This window comes from Chiloscyllium plagiosum, chromosome 2 (assembly GCF_004010195.1).
Source record: "Chiloscyllium plagiosum isolate BGI_BamShark_2017 chromosome 2, ASM401019v2, whole genome shotgun sequence".
Lineage (NCBI taxonomy): Eukaryota > Metazoa > Chordata > Chondrichthyes > Orectolobiformes > Hemiscylliidae > Chiloscyllium > Chiloscyllium plagiosum.
The window spans coordinates 27,420,434-27,443,145 of NC_057711.1; the positions used below are offsets into that span (position 1 = coordinate 27,420,434).

Below are 22,712 nucleotides of genomic sequence, written 5' to 3' on the forward strand. Positions count from 1 at the left end.
AGCTGGTTTTGTCCTACAACGCATGTTGCCAGCTTGGTCTGCAGCAGATGGTGAGAGAAGCAACAAGAGGGAAAAACACCCTTGACCTCCTCAACAATCTACCTGCCCTAGATGCATCTGTCTTTGACAGCCACAGGACTGAGGATGTGTCTTGTACATAAAATGCAGGACAAACAGAACCGGGCCAACGTCCTGTCAGTCCCCTCTCAATCATCAATAAAGTGATGGATAACATCTTCAGCCATTTCAGATCCAAGCAGCACCTGCTCAGCCATAACCTGCTCAGTTTGGGTTCTGTCAGGGCCACTCAGCTCCTGACCTAATGACAGCTTTGGATCAAACATGGACAAAGAACTGAATTCCAGAGGTGAGGTGGGAGTGACAGCTCTTGAGATCGAGGCTGCATTTGACCAAGTGTGGCATCAAGGAGTCCTAGAATAATTGGAGTCAATGGAAATCAGAAGGAAAGCTAAAAGGGTTGTGGTTGTTGGAGATCAGTCATCCCAGGTCAAAGACATCTCTCCAGGAGTTCATCAAGATAGTGTCCTAGGCCCAACTATCTTCAATGCTTCATCAATGGCCTTCCCTCCTATGTAAGCTTAGAAGTGGGATGTTCACTGATCATTGCAGAATGTTCAGAATCATTTGCGATTCCTCAAATACTAAAGCTGTCCATATCCAAATATAGAAAGACCTGGGCAATATCCAGTGACCTGGAGTAGAGTGGTGCTGGAAAAGCACAGTAGTTCAAGCAGCATCCGAGGAGCTCCTCGCATGCTGCCTGAACTGCTGTGCTTTTCCAGCACCATTCTACTCCAGAATCTGGTTTCCAGCATCATTGTTTTTACCCAATATCCAGGGATGGCAAACGTTAAGTAATATTCGAGCCACACAATGTCAGGCAATAATCATCTCTAACAAAGTGTGAATCAATCATTACCCCTTTACATTGAATGGCATTAACACACCGAGAATTGGCGTCACCAAGCATTGCTCAATGAAATACAACAGCTAGGATGCTGTGAATTTAATTAACTATGTACTTAACCGGTCATGTCACTCTAAAGGACTTAGTACCTATGCACCAGGGGAAAGTGAGGACTGCAGGTGCAGAAGATCAGAATTGGAAAGTGTAGCATTGGAAACCCACAGCAGGTAAGGCAGCATCTGAGGAGCAGGAGAATTGACGTTTCAGGAATTGTACCTATGTACCAGGTCTGTTTGCTCTTACATGCCTTTAGAATTGCATCCTTTCTTCGTGAATGTTTTAATTTCGAATACAAACATATGAATTAGGAGCAGGAATGGGCCACACAGTCACTTGCGTCTGATTGGTTTGAGGTCTCAGCTCTATTTTCCTGTCTGCCCTGTATAGCCTTTGACTTCATTGCCAATGAAGAATCCAATTAACTCAGTCTCGAAAATATTCAAATGTAACGCCTTCCACTGTGCTCTGGCAAAATGAATTCCACAGACTAACAATCCTCAGAGAAGAAAATTTCTTAATTTCCATCTTAAATGGGAGACCTCTTATTTTCAAACCATGTCACCTAGTTCTTGTGTCTCTGATAACAGCAATTATCCTTTAAGTATCCATCCTGTCAAAACCCCTCAGGATTTTACGTTTTTCAGTCAGATCATGATTTGATTCATTATTGTCACATGTACTGAGTTGTAGTGCAAACCAGACAAGTCATACCTTAAATAAGTGCATCAGGGTAATAGAACAGAGTGCAGAACATAGTGTTAGAACTAAAGAGAAGTGGAGAGAAGGATTAATTTTAATATGTGAGAGGTCTGTTCACAAATCTGATAATGGCGGGGATAAAGCTGATCTTAAATCTCTTGGTATGTTTTTTCAAACCTTTATATCTTCTGTCCAATGGAAGAGGGTGGAAGAGAGTATAGATTAGATCAGAGTGGTGCTGGAAAAGCACAGCAGATCAGGCTGATGAAGGGCTTTTGCCCGAAACTTGGATTTTCCTGCTCCTCTGATGCTGCCTGACCTGCTGTGCTTTTCCAGCACCACTCTGATCTAAACACTGGTTTCCAGAATCTGCAGTCCTCACTTTTGCCTGAAAGAGAGTATAACCAGGGTGGGAGGGGTCTTTAATTATAACGGCTGCTTTCCCAAGGCAGTGGGAAACATAGACAGAATCAATGGAAGGAAGGCAGTTTGTGAGATGGATTAGGCTGCGTTTACACTTTTCTGTAAATTTCTTTTGTCTGGTTAGCATATAAAACAATACTTTTCACAGTATCTCTGTACATGTGACATCAGTAAAATCAAATCAAATCAATTCAAGAGCACACTCTCTTATCACCGCTTTATTTGCTTAGAATATCCAATTACCAGGGGAACAGATCCATCCAGTGGTGATCTAACTTTTAAAATGCCCACATACCGTTTTTTCTTTATGGACAGACTTCTAAACCTTGCTTGTCTTGGATGCCTCCATCAAAGGCTGTTGAATAGGCAACAATAAAGCCATGTTCTGGATCAGTGGTGCTGGAAGAGCACAGCAATTCCTGATGAAGGGCTTTTGCCCGAAACGTCGATTTTGCTGCTCGTTGGATGCTGCCTGAATTGCTGTGCTCTTCCAGCACCACTGATCCAGAATCTGGTTTCCAGCATCTGCAGTCATTGTTTTTACCTCATCAATAAAGCCATGCCACCCCATGATGCTGCGGATATGGGATCGGCCCTTAAAGGCAACAGTAAACACTTGGAGATTTAATCTGAAAGATAAATGTCATGAAACTTCTATCGCATGTTTTTATGAATTGCGAAGCTTTTATTTGGTTTTCTGTTTCTATTAAAGATTTCATGTATTTTTTGCTGATGAATTGTCAATATAAATATTCAAATGAAGTACATTATTGTGCAGTTCTGGCCACCTTGTTATTGCAAGAGTATTATTAAATTGGACAGAGTTCGGAAAAGATTTACCAGGATGTTGTTAAGAATGGAGGGTTTGAGTTATTACAACAGACTGGGATAGGCTGGGATCTTTTTTTCACTGTGGTGTAGAAGGTTAAGGGGTGACCTTATAAAATCATGAGGGACATAGATAAGGTGAACAGCAAAGGTCTTTTCCCTAAGGTAGGGGAGTTCCAAACCAGAGGGCGTATTTGTAAGGTGAGTGGAGAAAGGTTTGAAAAGGACATGAGAGGCAACGTTTTTACACAGGGAGTGATTTGTGTGTGGAATGAATTGCCAGAGGAAGTGATGGATGCAAGTACAGTTACAACTTTTAAAAGATATTTGGATAAATATATGCAGAGGAAAGGTTTGGAGGACTATGGGCCAAACGCAGGTGGGTGGGACCATTTTGTTTTGGGAATATAGTCGATGTGGACTAGTTGGACCAAGGGTCTGATTCCATGTAGTATGACTCCATGACTCTATTATTCCTGTCATTATTGAATAATTCTAAAAGTAGTTACTTTTCCTTACTTATTTTAACATTTAAGGGTGAAAGATGAGTAGGGTGGCAGGTGGAAAGAGGGTTAGGGTTGTAGGTGGATGGGTGGGTCGAAGGGCAGGTGAATTGTGTGTTAAGATGTGGTAGGTATGGTAGGTGGATGGGATGGTCTGTGGGTAGGTACGAACATCATTGTCCTTGAAGGAGCCAATAATACCAGCATCGAGACCATGACCATTCGAGACCAACTCTGCTGGGTGCCTGAGTTCCAGCTGTTAAAGCAAATAATTTTCACCCACCTCAAGGGGTGAAGGTGGATATGAGGACAATGGAAACATTTCAAAGGCTCCCTGATGGCTTCCCTCAAGAAACGCAACATGATGTCAAGGTGTGGGCGACCATCGTTTACAACAAACCAACTTGGAGGAAATTCCCAAACACAGGGACATAATTTGGTGACATGGGACACGTACAGGAAAGGAACCAAAGAAAGGAATGGTAATGATGTCATGGACAAGGGCTGCTTCCACCTCCCGGAAACACCAATAGGATGGTCTGTGGGTAAAGTGGTAGATCCATAGTGTGGCTAAAGTAGGAAGGATGGTAAGCTGGGTGAGAAGAGTATAGGGAGGTAAAGTAGTCAGTGAATAGAACAAGGAACAAGAACATAGAATAGTGTGGCAGATAAATGGGCTGGATAGGTCAGGGACATTGCAGATTTGGAGACTTTTGAGGTATGTCAAATCAGGGTGAACTTGAAGGATCAAAGGATGGGGGTGGAGTTGAGAGTCAGGTTGAGGGGGAGGGCCAGATCAGATTAAATCATGTGATGATTGGGTCAAAAGGGAGGACCTGTCTCCGTGAAGTGTGAGGTGAAGTAAGGGAGTCGAGACTTAGATTGGGGATTATGGGGGTTTCTGTCTTACTGGGAGTGTGGGGGGTGAGGGGACATTGGAATTGTAGCAGTGGTCAGGTCTAAGAGGGCAGTCAGAGGGGTATTCGACAGTTTTTGGGGGGAGGCAGCTTGATATATTATTTTACTACCCCAGAGGTAGAGTAGGTTTAAATTTTTGTGACCTTTTCTGGGTAACTATTAAAGTAAATCAGTCAAAAACCCTCAAAGTCTTTGACTCTAACTCAGAGTTGGCAAACTTAGCAGAATTCCAGACATCGAGTTGCTGCACATTAAATGTTTTCATTTCTCAGGCAGTCCCTGCAGTCAGTTGCTTTTGGAATTCATTGATGAAAAGAAGCTTTATGTTCACTTTCTGTCACATTTGATCTGTGCCAAAATTTTACAATCAGCCAAAAAGCATTATTCCTTTACTTATTTCAGAGTGACAAAAATAACAAGTGACAATTCTGGTCAAAACTGGTAGAATCCCTTCCTCTGTAAGAGACATTGGGTAGAAGTGAGGGTCGAAGAGAGAGAGAGAGAGAGAGAGAGAGACTTTCCATACATTAGCATTATGACTGTCACAGAATATTAAAACCAAGAGACAGTGAGTTGAATTGGCTGTGATCTCCCATGGTTTACATTGCTATCTCGCTTCAGGCCATGTTCCTGATGGTATTGAAATCCAAACTCACTAGAAATGCCCTTTTACAATGATCTGATACAAATTTTCATCCCTGTGCTGGCCAGCAGAACGAAGGGCAGCCCGAATTTTGAGAAGCAAACAGATCAAATTATTCAATGATTCAGCTGCAAATCTGCCTGTCTATTCTCTTTCTCAGTTGACTCCACATTGTGTTCATTCATTCCTTCCTTGGCTATGAATGTAGTTGCTGGCGGGGTTGGGGGGGGGGTGCGGTGGCGGATGATGCAGAGTGTCAGCTTTATCTACAAACACATGAGCCCATTCCAGATACTTTAGAAGTGGAAGGGGCGCAGCTGACAGCAAAGGTACAAATATAAACAACTCAATCCTTGTTATTCTGACCACAGCGGAGATCCACATTTTTGTAAGGACACTAAGTTATTTATTGAACGAATAAAAGCCGAAAGTTCCATGGTTAAATTGAACAAATTCAATTATACAAGAGACAGATAAAGCAAGCACTAATAAATACAAAGCAAGGAATGAAAATTGAGACTATAGAGGAAATTTTGATAAAATATTATTTGGTCCTCATATACAGTATTGTGTTCAGTCGAGCTACCACACTTTAAGAAGGATGAGAAAGGGTTCAGAGGAGATTTACTGGACTTCAGTCATCTTCAGAGATGAGAGAAGAAAGTTTGAAATAATGAAGGGTTTTCATGGGAATGAACAAAGAAAAACTATTTTCATTAGCAGGATTATTAATAAATGGTTGCACTGCAGGCATCAGGCACATCTAATGAACAGATTTTTTCAAAATAAAAACAGAAAAATGCTGATTTTAAATAATTGGCAAAAAATCCAGACAGGAATGAGGATTTTTTTTACTCGAAAAGTCATGATAAAATGATATATACTTGTGATGCCAAGACATACAAGGCTACATGCCAAGTGCTAGAAAAAAGGATTAAAATATTTAGGATGTTATTTTTGACTAGCACAGATTCAATGGGCTGAAGGACATTTTTGTGTGTTGTAGACCTCTCTGACTCTAAGTCCATTATCTCGAATGTACAACATGAAAAGGTGGTGGGGGCTGATTCAATGGAAATTTTCAGATGGAATTGAATATATATTTGAGAAAGGAGAAATTTGCTATAATCACCTCTCTCCAAGCCTCATGTGGCTGCTGTGCTCAGAAATACACAAATGGGGCGGCACAGTGGCACAGTGGTTAGCACTGCTGCCTCACGGTGCCAGAGACCTGGGTTCAATTCCCACCTCAGGCAACTGTCTGTGTGGAGTTTGCACATTCTCCCCACGTCTGCATGGGTTTCCTCCGGGTGCTCCAGGTTAGGTGAATTGGCCATGCTAAATTGCCCGTAGTGTTAGGGGCAGGGGTAAATGTAGGGGAATGGGCCTGAGTGGGCTGCTCTTCATAGGGTCGGTGTGGACTTGTTGGGCTGAAGTGCCTGTTTCCACACTAAGTAATCTAATCAAACTATATTTCAGGAGATTCTTGGCAGGATAGCAGAGAAAGAACATGGATTGGTAAAAGCAAGAACTGGAGGAATCTCTGTTTTATTTTCAAACTGAAGGCCAGCATCTCTCATAAAATAAATTGGAGAAACATCTATTCACGAGGACACAAGTATTGTACAGATTTCACTACTGCTGAGGAAACAAACCATCAACTATACAGCTGTGGTCTCTGTTTCAACTATAACAATTAAAAATTCTTTAAATTGCAGATTCTTTATCTTCCTATTGTACTAGAAGTGTCCTTTTAGATTTATTTGCTTGTGTGTTGAATGTTGTGTTTTATTGTTTTTCTCAGGGTTAGTAAGTATAAAGTTATTTTTCTTTTCACTCAAGAAAATCTTGCAATTTGCTCCTTAATTCCAACCTACTGGATATGTTTTAATTGGAGTGTGGTAGAGCTGCATGCTAAAGATAAGTCAGACATTTGTTGTGAATGAGTGAGAGGGCTGAAAAGTGAAAAGGCGATTCACCTCTCATCACCTGGTCATAACTTATTCTCTGCACCTAATTCCCCATTTAAATTGCTCCTTAGAATACATCTCATTGACCAAGCTTATGGTCATTTAGAACATAGAACAGTACAGCACAGGAACAGGCCCTCAGCCCACCATGCCTGTGGCAACTATGGTGCCATTCTAAACTAATTCCATCTTTCTGTATAAGATTCTATTCCCTGCCTCTTAATGTGTCTTTCTAAATGCCTCTTAAGTGTTGCTATCGTATCAGCTTCTATCATCTCCCCAGACAGCGCGTTCCAGGCAGCTACCACCCTCTGCATAAAAAAAACTTGCCTTGCACAACTCCTTTAAAAACTTTCCCCTTCTCACCTTAAACATACCCCTTAGTATTTGGCATTTGACATTTTCCACCTTGGGAAAATGGCTCTGACCAACTGCCCTATCAATGCCTCCCATAATTTTATATACTTCTATCAGATCATTTGGGGTGAATTTTAAGCCACTCCACCGGGGTTTAGGTTGTGAAACTGCCCTTCCTCCCACTCGAACCTATCTACATTTTGATGGTGTCAGGAGTGAGGCCTTTTGGCTGGCCTACTGCTACTTGCTCCGTTTAAGGGACTTAAGCATCCAATTAGTTACTGCTGAATGGCTGCCACATGCCTGGTCTCAGCCTTCAGGCTGGGAAAACGTCTGGAAGGTCACCCTATTCAAGACATAGGTAAGGTTTCCTGCTTTGATGATCTGCTTTTTATATTGGGTACCCCCACAGGTCCTGCCTCCAGCCAGGTGCACCATTCTCACCCCTGGTCTCTTCAGCAAGACTCCACCTGACTCTCCACACTCCCCTTAGGCCTTACTTCACCTCCATGCCATGACACATAACCTGGTCGTGGCCTCAGATTTAGAGCCAAGGGAGCACAGGCAGGTCTCAATGCTGGCCACTGATGCTGCTGGCACCACAGCACCACTACCCATCAGGTTGGCAGCAGATCCCAGAGGCAAGGCCTGCTCCCAGACAGGGGGTTAAGGTCACATTCCCAACCAATTAACTCTCCTTGGAGCATTGAACAGTTGTGCGGCAGTCAGTGGGACAGAACTCCCCACTGACTCTTTGAGCACTATAATGTGTGATATGAATACAAATTGTTATAGGCCTTCCTAAGAGCTGGCACAAGCAACATGGTCAATGGATGCATACCTGAAAATGCTGGGTATTTTGGCAGGAATCTAGAGTCCCAATTATCACAGTCATGAAGCATGGAGGAGCCTGTCTCCAATCTGGCATTTTCACATGGAGCTTTCCAATGTGGAAATGCTGGCCAATTCCACGATGCTGCTTGTGCACTGAAACGTATCAGCTGGCGCTGATAGTTTTCAAGAAGATATTTATTCTTGGGATGTCAGCATCTCTAGCTGGGCCTGCATTTATTGTCCCACCCCATCCTTTGTTGCCCTTCAATCACTGGTGGGGAGCTAGAGCCTTAAACCGCTGTAATCCATTTGATAGTGCTATCCCACAATGCTGTTAGTCTGCTGAGGGTCTATATCTCAGCTTCCATCCATCATCAATGCTAAGGAACTGGATTATATGACGTACTGGATGCTGCAAATATAAAGATAAATTTCTCTGAAATGCTGCAGGAAATGCTGCAAATTCCCCAAGACTTTGGTGGAATTGCCAATTGACATTTGATATTCACAATCTCGATACACAAGGTCTTCGAAGCAAACTTAGCCCAGTATTAAGTTTCCTTTGGCATTTTCTTTCTCTGGACTTTGAAATGGAAGACTATTGTGGAAGGAAACAAAGGGGTCAGAGCCACATGAAGGTATTGAACCTGTTTTATCTGTGAAATTCTAACAGTAACGTGCATGTGAACCAGCAAGTTAACAATCTGTAACTGCTGGCGTGTTAAGGCTGACCACCATTCATAACATTAGCAGATCCTACAGAAACTGGGTGGAATGTGTCATAGTATTGTAACCTGATGAGTATGGCTCTGGTAGCACAGTGGCTATGACCCTATCTCTGAGACAGGTGGCCTGAGTTCAAGTTCCACTTGCTCCAGCGTAACATCGCTGAACAGGTTAGTGAACAAAATAAAAGCCGAACAGTGATGAGAAGGTTCAGATACACGGCAGGACAGCCCAATCTCAAATGGTCCCAAGGTACATTCTTTGCCGCTTCCCAATTTTGATTACTTGCGTTTTTTTTTAGTTACTGCTCAGAGTTGGTCTGCATCTTCAACTGGGACAGGAAATCAGAAATAAACTCTCATAGTGTGCACTATGATGTAGAAGAGAAATCAAATGGAGAATAAAAGGCAGAGGAAGACTTGCATTTATGTAGCACCTTTCATAACATTCCAAAGTTCTTCATGTAGTGATTGCCATGAGGTCAGCTAAGTGGTGGTCATCATATAATAGAGTTCCCTAATTGGGGCTCTTAATCTGGTTCAATCAGGGAGCCCTGGCTGACAGATATAAGCAGGAATGTCAGAGATTCTGTTCACTCAGAGAGCTGGATCAGTGTCAAGGACTTTCCATGTGTAAGTAAAGGATGATTTGGTGTTGGGATACCGGCCTCTGTGGAGTTATTTCACTTCATAGTCAAGGATGCAATTTTGATCAGATAGTGTGTGCCTGTGATGTTGGTAAGAGGTATTGCCTGGTACACTGGAGATAACTCTCCACTCTTCTTCCAAGTAGAACCATGTGACATTCTATGTTCATCTGTGGGTTCAGCTTGGGCCTTGGTTTAGCATCACCCCCAACAAGCAAGACTCCTAATGAAGCACCACTCGCTTGATTTCACATCGAAGTGACAGCCCAGATCTGTGTGTTCAAGTCTCACAAGTGGGTCTGGAATCATTTCTGACTCAGAGGTGAGAACTGAACATTACTGGCACAATTGACAGCAAATTCGCTGTCAGTAATTTAATATCAAAAAATAAATCATTGTCAAAAGCCAGAGAGAGAAAGAGAGAGAGAGAGAGAGAAAAAGAGAGAGAGAGAGAGAGAGAAATAAATCCAAGTTTGAACTCAGCTGCCGGTCCTTGAGGCATGAGTACGTGATGGATTGTGGCACTCAGGTTCCATACAACAAAATTCAAACAATTCAAAGATTCAACAACTCATTATTCAAGAGAAAGCATTTGCTAAAGTATTCTAAGCAACAAAGTATTGTGCTGTGGAAAAGTGTAACAATGATTATGGCACTTATAAATAGTTATACAGTGGGAGATTTTGTTGTTTTCTTCAGAGTAGAATTGAAAAGTTATGTCACTGGGCTGTTTCATACCTTTGCACAGAGTGTTGTACACAAGAACAAACTATTAACATTTTTAAATGAGAAGTTGCCATAACAAAAAACTAGTTACATTAACAAAATGTAATAGTCTTCAAATTATTTTCCCTACCTCTTCAATGGTTATTTGATAGATGCTGGTGTTGCTGTTATGGAACTTGTACCAGTTGCTTTGGAAGAGGAAGAAATCTATTTGTGCCTTTGCAGCAAATTCAAAATGAGAGGGCAAAAATGTGATAGCTACTGATAAACCTTTACACTCAAAAACTGGTGGAATGTTGCATGCACTACCAGTTGAGATAAACAGAATAAAGCATTTGAGTGGAAGTAAAATAAACGTACTATTCAAACAATATGGCAACAATGGAGTAAAAATGGAGCCTGTAATTTGTTTCATATTTTGAAGAAAGTTTATGATAGTCATTATGTTTTATTGACCTCCATTAGACCAGTCGACCATTTAACCAGATGCTTATTTTGATTGGATCTGATTTGGATGCTGCTCAGTGATTTAACTGTTCCAAGCCAGCTGTAGGTGCACTTTCCAGGGTGTGCATTCTCCCGGATACCAGCCTACAAGTTTTCTTACTCAGTTTAGGGAGAGTGTGACTCTTTTGCTGTCTCGAGTTGGCACATTGGCAGAAACTACAATGGCTTGCCGGCCCAGATCCTGAAGAAAATGTTAACTGTTTGGCCGAGGCTTGGCTTTGTTTTGGATTTTGATTGTGGGCTGACCGAGAGTCCCTCTTCTCAGGATATGTCCTGAGTGGGGCTGCACAATTGCCTTCACTCAAGTCGTGTTCCCTAAGCTCAGAGAGACTTCAAACAGAATACCCTGCAACTCATATGCTCCACTTGCTGCTTTTTATAGTTGTGAAGCCAGTTGTAATGCCTGTTTGAAGTCCGGCTGGGCTTCAGCTAGTAGACGCTTTTGCATGATTACATCATTAAGCCCATATACCAAATGGTCTCTCAACATCTCATTAAGGGATAAACCAAAATCACATGCCTCTGCCAGTTGTCTTAACCTAGTCAAAAATCCCAAACAGATTCTCCGAGTTCTTTAATTGCTAAGTAAAACTGATAGCAGAATTAAAGAAGGCTTGTGGTCATAATATTCCTTAACTAAATCCATCAACACTTGAAAGGTTTTAGGATCTGGTGTCACAGGGAAAGTTAGGCTCCTAATAACCAACAAAGTTGCATCTCCACAAGCTGTGGAAATATTGATTTTCATTTGCCTAGAAAAATAAAGCATTCTTTCCACATACTGAGTCCAGCCTTTGACAGGAGAATCGAATAACTCAAGCTTCCAAAATAATGGCATGATACCAGAAATGCTTACCCCAACTGAAAGACAATTGTTGCGAGCAAATTTCTTCAGGAGTGTGCTTTTTTCTCATCACCACTGAAATAACTCAACAGAGGCTGGTACCCTGTCACCAACTCACCCTTTATTCACACGTGGAGGGTCTTTGACATTGTTACATCTCCCTCAAAGCCAGCTCTGAGTGAACACGCTGTCTGACACTACTGCTCTTATGTCAGCCAGGGCTCCCCGATTGGACCAAGTTAACAGCCCCAATCAGGGAATTCATATTCTATGATGTCTACCTGGCTGACATTGTTCCAATCACTACTAAGGAAGGTTGTCGTGTTAGGACATGAATGCTTGAAATATGGCATCAGAACGTTAGACCCTGTGGGTAAATGCCACCCTGATCCCCCCTGCCCTGAGCCTTGCTGTGGTCCTCCCACATACCTGTATAATCAACTGACCACCATGTAGTTTGTCCAAGAGGAGCTGACTTGACCCTAAGTAGGAGTAATACTCATTTGTAGGCTTGAGGTTCCACCTATACTCCGCAATGGAAGGTTCTAATCCACATCTCCTTAGGAGTCGTGTGAAGCAAATAGCATTTCACACAGTCACTAGGGTTACACAATTAGACATGTGTGCAATGCATCTATCTCTTTGAATTGCCTGTGACATTGCCAGCCAACTGGAAACAGTCTCTGATTACAGTTTTTATCTCTTGATCCCCCACTACGCTATCAAATTGAATAAGAGATTATCTCCCACACAGTGTTTGCTTATTTGGGAAGACTTGAATATTCGCCTCTTTTCAAGAACTGAGCTATCATTCTATTCAACCATGTTACAACTGAACAGATTACAACACAGTTCTCGTTTTGCGTCATAATGTGCTATCATGTAGGAAAATTGAATGGGCATCAAATGCAAACATGCAGCAAATTGTTTGTGCCAATTTTACTCTGTTTTGCTGTGTTGTTCTGGATAGTGAAGGTGGTGTTTGGTATCCTTCCCTTTATTGGTCAAAGTATTGAGTGCAGGAGTTGGGAGGTCATGTTGTGGCTGTACAGGGTGTCGGTTAGGCCACATTTGGAATATTGCACACAATTCTGGTCTCCTTCCTACTGGAAGGATGTTGTCAAACTTCAAAAGGTTCAGAAAAGATTTACAAGGAGATTGGAGAATCTGAGCTATAGGGAGAGGCTGAATATTCTGGGATTGCTTTCCTAGAGCATCACATTCTGAAGGGTGACCTTATTGAGGTTTATTCAATAATGATGGGCATGGATAGGATAAATAGACAAGGTCTTTTTACTGGGGTGGGGGAGTCCGGAACTAGAGGGCATAGGTTTAGGGTGAGAGGGAAAAGGTATAAAAGGGACCTAAGGGGCAAGGCTTTTGCACAGAGGATGGTGCATGTATGGTATGAACTGCCAGAGGAAATGGTGGAAGCTAGTACAACTACAGCATTTAAAAGGCATCCGGATGGGTATATGAATAGAAAGGATTTATAGAGATACGGGTTCAAGTGCTGGCAAATGGGACTAGATTATGTTAAGATATCTGGTTGGCATAGACTTAGTGGGCGGCACGGTGGCACAGTGGTTAGCACTGCTGCCTCACAGCGCCTGAGACCCGGGTTCAATTCCCGCCTCAGGCAACTGACTGTGTGGAGTTTGCACGTTCTCCCCGTGTCTGCGTGGGTTTCCTCCGGGTGCTCCGGTTTCCTCCCACAGTCCAAAAGATGTGCAGGGTCAGGTGAATTGGCCATGCTAAATTGCCCGTAGTGTTAGGTAAGGGGTAAATGTAGGGGTATGGGTGGGTTTCGCTTCGGCGGGTCGGTGTGGACTTGTTGGGCCGAAGGGCCTGTTTCCACACTGTAATGTAATCTAATCTAATGTAATCTAGACGCATTAGACTGAAGGGTCTATTTCCACGCTGTACATCTCGAAGACTCTACGTTTGTATGGTATGTTTATTTTACTTCCCCTTAGATGTTTTATTCTATTTATCTCAACTCGTAAAGCGTTCAACATTTTTACCACTTTTCAGGTATAAGATTTATCCTGTGCTCCCTGTGGATTTATTTGTAACTATCACAGTTTTGTCCTCTTGTTTTGAACTTGCCACATTTTATCACCATATGCCTTCAGAAATCCTTCCATTACCTTAGATCATAAGATATCGGAGTAGAATTAGGCCATTCAGACTCTCTGGTCATCTAGCTGCTGCTGACTCCCGCTGCTCTGCTGTCTGCTCCTCAAAAGTGCTGCTGACTTATTTTCTCAGGCCCTCTTCATAATATCCCATCCGTATCCCATCATATTTCAGCTAACAAAAATCGATCAATCTCAGATTTTAAATTAACGATTCGAGTGTCAAATACCCTGAGCAAAAGACTCTTAAATTTCAGTTGTTCAATACATATAGAAATGTTATCTAATTTCACTCCTTGAAGAACTGACTCTAATTTATTGACTATTCACCCAAGTCTTGATTTCCCAACCAGTGAAAATAATTTCTCTCTATTAACTGTATCTGTTCCCATTAATGTATGATATTATTTGATTTACTTGTCACATGTACCTAAGTACAGTGAAAAGCTTTGTTTCGGGAGCAGTACAGCCAGGTCATAGCAAACAAGGACATACAGACTACAGAATGCTTAGATACAACGAGACATTTAAGGAGGTGTGCAAAGCAAGATCAACACTAGAAAGATCAACATTGTATGAAGTTAGAGAGGTCTATTCAGCAGTCTAATAACAGCAGGGAAGAAGCTGTTCTTGAACCCATTGGTGTTCAAGCTTCTACATCTTCTGCCTGACGGAAGAGGTTGGAAGAGAGCATTGCGGCGTGGAAGGGGTCTTTGATGCTGTTGGTAGCCTTTCTGTGGCAATGAAAAGTGTAAATGGAATCCATGGATGGGAGGTTGGCTTCTATGATGGTCTGGGCTATGCACACAATTTTCTGTAGTTTCTTGCAGTACTGGGCAGAGCAGTTGCCATACCAGGCCATGATGCACCCGAACAGTATGCTTTCAATGATGCATTTGTAGAAGTTGGTGAGGGTCCTTATGGACTTGTCAAATTTTCTAAATGGCCTGAGGAAGAAGAGGTGTTGTTGTGCCTTTCTGACCAAAGAGTTTGATATAATTATCTCTTGATTTTTCTTAATTCTGAGCTTAGTTTTGAGTTTACTAACTTAGCAAAAGCCTTTCAAAAATCCAAAGCATTACAACCAATTTATCTTTTTTTTTTCTGTTCCTTCTTTAAAGAAGTAATTGAAATTAGTCAAAATGACTTTTTCTCTTGGAATCTGCTGTGACTACGCTTTATTGTAATTTTGATTTCTAGACTTTTTTCCTTGGCCTTTTTGCAAAAAGATTTTACCATGCTCCTACCACTGGTTTAAAATAAACTGATCCCTGGGCTTATTCCATCATCTTTAATTAATTAGACCCTTTATTTATTATTTATTGTATAACAGACACCTATGAATACAAATGCAATTCTTTTATGTTGCATATATTTGGAAATATTTTATATGCAGCATTTGCCATTATATGCATTCCTACATATTTCCCACATTTAACTCATTTGCTTTGTATCACAGTTGAAAAGGGTGGTACTGGAAAAGCACAGCAGATCAGGCAGCATCCGAGGAGCAGGAGAATTTGTGTGTTGGGCGTAAGCCCTTCATCAGGAATGGGGAGTTGGGGGAAGAGTTGAGAGATAAATAGGAGGATGGGGGTGGGGCTGGGGGAAGGTAGCTGGGGACACAATATGTAAATGCAGGTGGTAGGTGATTGTTATTGGCTGGAGGGGAATGTGGAGCAGATAGGAGGGAAGGAAGGTAGGACAGTTCATGAGGGCAGTGCCAGGTTGGAGGACTGGACCTACGATGTGGGGAAGGGGAAATGAGGAAACTGGTAAATCGACATTGGTGCCATGTGGTTGCAGGGTCCCAAGGTGAAGATGAGCCATTCCTCCTTCAGGTGTTGGATGGCTTGGATTTGGTGGTGAAGAAGGCCCAGGATTTGCACATCCTTGGGGGAGTGGGATGGGGAGATGAAGTGGTTAGCCACAGGGCGGTGGGGTTGTTTGGTGAATGTGTCCCAGAGGTGTTCTCTGAAACATTCTGAGAGTTGGTGTCCTGTCTCCCCAATGTAGAGGAGCACATCGAGAGCAACTGACACAGCAGATGAGGTGTTTGGATGTGCAGGGAATCTCTGCTGGATGTGAAAGGACCCTTTGGGCCCTTGGACGGAGGTGAGGGGGGAGTATGTATCACAATCAAAGTAAATATTTAAATAGCTTACTTGTACCATGATAAAACATTTACATGGAAATATCTGTATCACATTCTATATAAACCTTCTACCATATCTCTTCATTTCGCTTTATCAGTGTATCCTTTTACCAGTTACATTATTTGAGTTACATACATTGAATCACTTACAAGAAAGCAACTACACACTGGTATTTTGCCTCAAGGTCAGAGGATAAACATACATATTGTACTCAAAGCCATAGATACTTCATTACTAAATGCTGGTTGGTATAGGCCAAAAGGCTATCTCCTCTTAATCTCAGTTAATTCAAACCTATTAATCTCAATTAATTCTGCCAATACTGCCATATATTGCTGATGTTATTTTACAGTATTCATCTTTTACTCAAACTGTCCTTCAGTTCATCTAGGGTCAGTCTGCCTTATCTCTAAGAATTATAGCTTTCCTTTGCAAAAGAAAAATAGTAGTTTCCTGCATAATGCCATCAACGTGTTCTAAAATCCTCCAGTAAGTCCTTTAACCAGAAAATGAACTGTTAATCCAGATGGGGTTTGTGCATTTAAATCAGCAATTGTCCTTGGATGAACTCACTAATAAATTGATTGTGAGGTAACAAATGTACTGAAGTATTGCAGCGAGAAACACTGTTCACTTAGTGATCCGGTCATGACCTATATAGAATTTTATGTGACAGATGCTTCAATATAATTAGTATGTTGGCATCCATTTATTGTACTTATCTAAATGGCTGAGGCTATGTGATATTCTTGTAGCGAAAGGACAAGGAATGCAAGGTCGCAGCAGTTCATATTTCAGTAAACACAAAACATGAATCTGGTTTCATTATCACTAAAAAGATATAGAGTAGAATGTTGAAAAAAAATTCTTCAGCTCTCACTTCCCATATGTTAAGTGTACATCTAGTAAGTTATTTCAAATATGTTTGCCTGAAAAATTCTTTTAAAAGAGATCAAAAGTGGAAGTTAAATTCTATGTATCATTTACAGTTTGACAATATTAATTATGTCTACTGATTAAGATGACGTTGAAATGTGGTGCAAACACATACTTCACTAGTTGGGAATCACAAGGGAATTAACATCTGTGACTTAATTCAGTATGACAGATCACATTTCTGGATGCCTGTCTACAGCTGGTTGTATATTACACTCAATGCAGAGTGAATGAGGAAAACGCGGATGCAATTGCTGGAGACTACATTATGTTCTGTCATTTTGAAGAGAGCTGTAAAGCAACGCAAATCATGCAGTACTCAGCTCTCCTTCACATTACTCAGGAAATATTAGCAATGATGATTAATTTTAACTGCTTGTTAAAGCATATGGTATTTATAAGAACGAATGCCTACTTATTTTTCTAACCCATTTTGTGGAATTCAAACTGCTTTGCACACTCATTTGAGCAGTTTGATCTATGAATTGTGGGCAGAGATCAGTATCCTTTGGAACTGGAGCCAGAAAGAAAGAAGAATAAATTAATGGGCTATACGTACCCTTCTCAACCCTCGGCAGTAAATTTGCTGTTGCTGTTGTCTGTGTGCTTAATTTATGATATTCTACAGAAACTGAAAGCATTTCTGAATGCAGTAAATCAAATACAATGATCAGTGTTATTATCTGTGGCTTGTTAATGATGGATACCAATTCAAAAGGCAATATTTGTTTAACTGATTACCATTCCATTCAGTATCAAATGTTACATTTTTCATTACAGTAAAACAACTTGCATTGCTGTAAGAATAAAGATTCCCAATATGCTGCACTGAGGCACATGGAGGAAAAATTGTGCATCAAACCAATGGAGAAATGGAGTCAAGATGTTAAATTTGAACAAAAGAAATTACGAAGGCCTGAGGTAGATTTGAACAAAACACCAAAAGGCCTATGAAGTTGCCAGAAATAGTAATAAATCCAAAGATGATGAGGATTTTAGAATATAAACGAGAACCAAGAAACTAAGTAATGGAGAGTTGAATATGAAAAAAAAACCTAGCAACCTAGCAGGCGACTGACTGTGTGGAGTTTGCACATTAGGTTAGATTAGATTTAGATTAGATTACATTACAGTGTGGAAACAGGCCCTTCAGCCCAACAAGTCCACACCGACCCGCCGAACACTACGGGCAATTTAGCACGGCCAATTCACCTGACCTGCACATCTTTGGACTGTGGGAGGAAACCGGAGCACCCGGAGGAAACCCACGCAGACACAGGGAGAACGTGCAAACTCCACACAATCAGTCGCTTGAGGCGGGAATTGAACCCAGGTCTCCGGCGCTGTGAGGCAGCAGTGCTAACCACTGTGCCACCGTGCCGCCCACATTCTCCCCGTGTCTGCATGGGTTTCCTCCGGGTGCTCCGGTTTCCTCCCACAGTCCAAAAATGTGCAGGTCAGGTGAATTGGCCATGCTAAATTGCCCCTAGTGTTAGGTGAAGAGGTGAAGTTAGGGGAATGGGTCTCGGTGGGTTGCGCTTCGGCGGGTCAGTATGGACTTGCTGGGCCAAAGGGTCTGTTTCCACACTAAGTAATCTAAAAGCACAAAAGTGGAGTGTGAAAGATTTGACAGGTATGTAAAAAGGATGGGGTCCATAAAAAGGAAATAATTGGCAAAGAGAAATGTGGGCTGAAAATGTGTTGCTGGAAAAGCGCAGCAGGTCAGGCAGCATCCAGGGAACAGGAGAATCGACGTTTCGGGCATAAGCCCTGAAGAAACGTCGATTCTCCTGTTCCCTGGATGCTGCCTGACCTGCTGCGCTTTTCCAGCAACACATTTTCAGCTCTGATCTCCAGCATCTGCAGACCTCACTTTCTCCTCAAAGAGAAATGTGGGTCTGTTATAGGCAGAGTCAGGAGAGTTTACAATGCGGAGTAAATAAGTCACAGAAAAGCTAAATGATGATTGTTTATCTTCTGTTATAAAACCAAATTGTCTTTAATATTGCTTGGATGATTTAGGTTTCGAAGGATTGTGGAAAAAAGGAATTTAGTTCATGTTTTGTGGACATACCTTCAGTAGTTTCTTTGAAAAAAGAAGTGATTGAAAGTTCATTGTAGACTTTGGAATTGCTTTTAAAACAAGGCTTCCCAGAAATCACCTTATGAATGATGACAACTTGCTTTACTGTCAAACACTGCCCAGATTGGTTTGAGCAGTGACTGACTCTGAAAGTTTTTTGTTTGCGCCTTGGTGTGTTTTGTGGGGTGTGGGGAGATTTAGATTGATAAGTATATTAATGTATTATGTAGTTATCAAATATATATTCATTATATAGCTATATTTTATATAATCATATATATTTATATATACTTATTATACTTTAAATTATTACAGATTAATTTGTATAAATACATTATTTCTGACTATACGTTAACCAATTATTGTGTCCTTATTGAATACACTTTGATATTAAACATGTAATTGCTTAAAACATGATATTGTTAAGATATTTAATTGTTTACCTTGAAAACTTGAAAAAGTATTTTTATTTAATATTGTGACCACTTGAGTAATGGGACTAGAGTGAAAATGAACTCCCCTGACTTTGGCCATGATAGCTCACTGTGAGAGACAACAAATCTCCCAGAATGAGAAATCCATGAGACTAGGGAGAGGCGTGGATGGACATTAGTACAGATACACAATCCTTTATCAGAAATCCTTGGTGCCAGTTGTTTTTCAGAATTCGGAATTTTTCGGATTTTGGAATAAATGACATTTTCACAATGAAATTTTTAAAAAATTACTTAATAGCAGACGCATATGTGACTAGTACGAGCACTGAGACACAATTAATGCCTGCCAGTGCTGGGCCACACCACCACGTCACATCTGAGTGGGTTTGGAGTTGGATCACCTGTCCACACACCAAAACGACACTCCATGAAACAAATTTCGAATTTCTGAGCTTTTCAGATTTCAGAATTATAGCAGAAGAAGAAATTATTGGGACTGAAGCTAAGGATTTGATATTCTACATATCAGGTACTGAAAGATGTAACTATGTTGATAGTGGATGCATTGGTGGTTAATTTTCAAAATTCTATATATTCTGACATGGTTCCAGCAAATGTCACCCCACTATTTCCGAAAGATGACAAACGGAAAACAGAGAAACGAGAGATTTGTTAGCCGAAGATCAGTGGTGGGGAAAATGCTACATTCTGTTTTAAAGGATGGACATTGATTTGTTTGGCCAGCATGGAATTGTGAATGGACAATCATATCTGACATTCCTGTTGAAATGTTTTTGAGGATGTTACTGGTAGATTTGATAAAGGGCAATTGGTGACTTAGCACACTTGGATTTTCAGAAGATCTTTGACAATCTCCCATAGGAAGTGATGTACTGGAATGGATAACAGGCTAACATGCATCAAACAGTTTTTAACTTAGGAATAAATGTGCCATTTTCATGTTGGCATGCTGTGATGAACAGGGCACCACCATGATCAGTACTTGGACCCCAGCTGTTCTCTTAAATGTAATAATTCTAAGTGTGTTGTTCATTCAAATTTAGGTGGGAATGTACACTGTAAGGAAGATGCAAAGTGGCTTTCAGAAGATTTGGACAGAATTAGTGGATGGGCAAGAGCATGGCAGATGAAATAAAATATAAAATGGCAAAATATAAGATACCCCATTTTGGTAGGAAGAACATATTTGCAGGATATTGTTTATCTGGTAAGAGGTTTGAAAGTGTTGATGTACAAAGGGACCCGGTGCCCTTGATAATATGTCACTGAAACCCAGAGTGTACATTCAGCAAGTTATTAGGAAAGTGAACAGAATGTTAGCCTTTATCACAAATGGATTTGAGTGCAGGAATAGTGAAGTCTTGCTTCAACTGTATAGAAACTTGGTGAGACCACACCTTGAATATGTTGTGCAGTTTTGGTCCTCGTAACTTAGGATTATGGCTATAGAAGGAGTGGAGCAAAAGATGCAACAGAACTGTTCTCAGAAAAGTGGGCTTGTATTCTCTGGAATATCCAAGTGATTTTTTTTTGACAGTGCAGATTCTATAGGCTGAAGGGCCTTTTACGCCTTGGACTTTATGAATTGAAGCTTACAAAATACATAGAGTAGATGCAACCTGATAGTTGGTGAATATAGAATCAAGAGATACAATTGCAAAATCACGGGAAGTCACTGCGGAGTAAGAGGAGAGAATTTTTCATGCCGAGGATTGAGAATCTTTGGAATTCTCTATTCCAGGGGACTGTGGAAGCTCAGTCATTGTGCATGCTTAAGACAGAGAGTGACAGATTTCTGGATACCAATAACACAATGAGATTTGGAAATATTGTGAGACAAAAAGTAGTGCAAAAGAGCTGAATAGGCAACTCCTATTCCTATCATTCAAAAAATTGACCAGTGAGGTGGATTTTAAGGAATGTCTCTAAACTGAAGTGGGAGGTGAACAAATGGAGAGATTGAGAAATGAAATTCCAGATATAAGCCAAATGTATAGCTGTCAATGGTGTGGCAAAGGGAGAATGAAACGTTGGAGTCAAATAAACAGGAAGTTTGAGAGGTTGCAAGTCTGGGAGACAGCAAAGAAAGATCTTGCAATGAAGGATGAGCATTTTAAATTTAAATTATTGGGGGGGGGGTGGTGGGAGGGGGAGGTCATGATCCCTAGTATTTTTCTCCCTCATACTCCTCAGTGCAGGTCCCTTGTGTATATAGATCCAGCACCAATGGCCTACCTCTAGGCCATCACCTATCAACTTGATTTTTTTTTCCATTGACAGGTATGAAAACACCCTCCACATAACACAACACTGAGTTCCCAAGCTGCCCTGCCTTCATACAACAAAGCAATTGTAAAGGAGTAACTGAACACTGTTCAGCAATTTATTGTTCTCAAGCATTTTGCTGAAATCTTTTCAAAAGAGCACTATTTTTTTTCTGGTTGTGCTAATTTGACACAAAATGGTTTTCTGAAACACACAGACATAAGCTGATATACAAGGCATACAGTGTTTATGATTCTCACTCTCCGTACATGCATCAACAATTAATTGCAAAAATTAGCATTGCTGTTGTGGTTCTGTTCGCCGAGCTGGAAGTTTTTGTTGCAAACGTTTTGTCCCCTGTCTAGGCGACATCATCAGTGCTTGGGACCATCCTGCGAAGCGCTTCTTTGATGTTTCCTCCAGTGTTTATAGTGGTCTGTCCCTGCCGCTTCCGGTTGTCAGTTTCAGCTGTCCGCTGTAGTGGTTGGTATATTGGGTCCAGGTCGATGTGTTTGTTGATGGAGTTTATGGATGAATGCCATGCCTCTAGGAATTCCCTGGCTGTTCTCTGTCTGGCTTGCCCTATGATAGTAGTGTTGTCCCAGTCGAATTCATGTTGCTTGTTGTCTGCGTGTGTGGCTACTAAGGATAGCTGGTCGTGTCGTTTCGTGGCTAGTTGATGTTCATGTATGCAGATTGTTAGCTGTCTTCCTATTTGTCCTATATAGTGTTTAGTGCAGTCCTTGCATGGGATTTTGTACACTACATTAGTTTTGCTCATCACCAGAACGAAGGACCCAATACCCAACATGAGCAAAACTAATGTAGTGTACAAAATACCATGCAAAGACTGCACAAAACACTATATAGGACAAACAGGAAGACAGCTAACAATCCGCATACATGAACATCAACTAGCCACGAAACGACACGACCAGCTATCCTTAGTAGCCACACACGCAGACAACAAGCAACATGAATTCAACTGGGACAACACTACTATCATAGGGCAAGCCAGACAGAGAACAGCCAGGGAATTCCTAGAGGCATGGCACTCATCCACA

At 41.3% G+C, this 22,712-nt stretch overlaps 1 long non-coding RNA gene across 1 annotated transcript in view; it reads left to right on the top strand.

Annotated features, from left to right (window-relative positions):
* Positions 1–7,933, top strand: part of LOC122557894 — a 69,940-nt gene extending 62,007 nt beyond the window's left edge. The window contains exon 3 of the long non-coding RNA XR_006313969.1: positions 6,482–7,933. This is a non-coding gene — a long non-coding RNA (uncharacterized LOC122557894). The remainder of the gene's footprint in view (positions 1–6,481) is intronic.
* Positions 7,934–22,712: the final 14,779 nt, after the last annotated feature.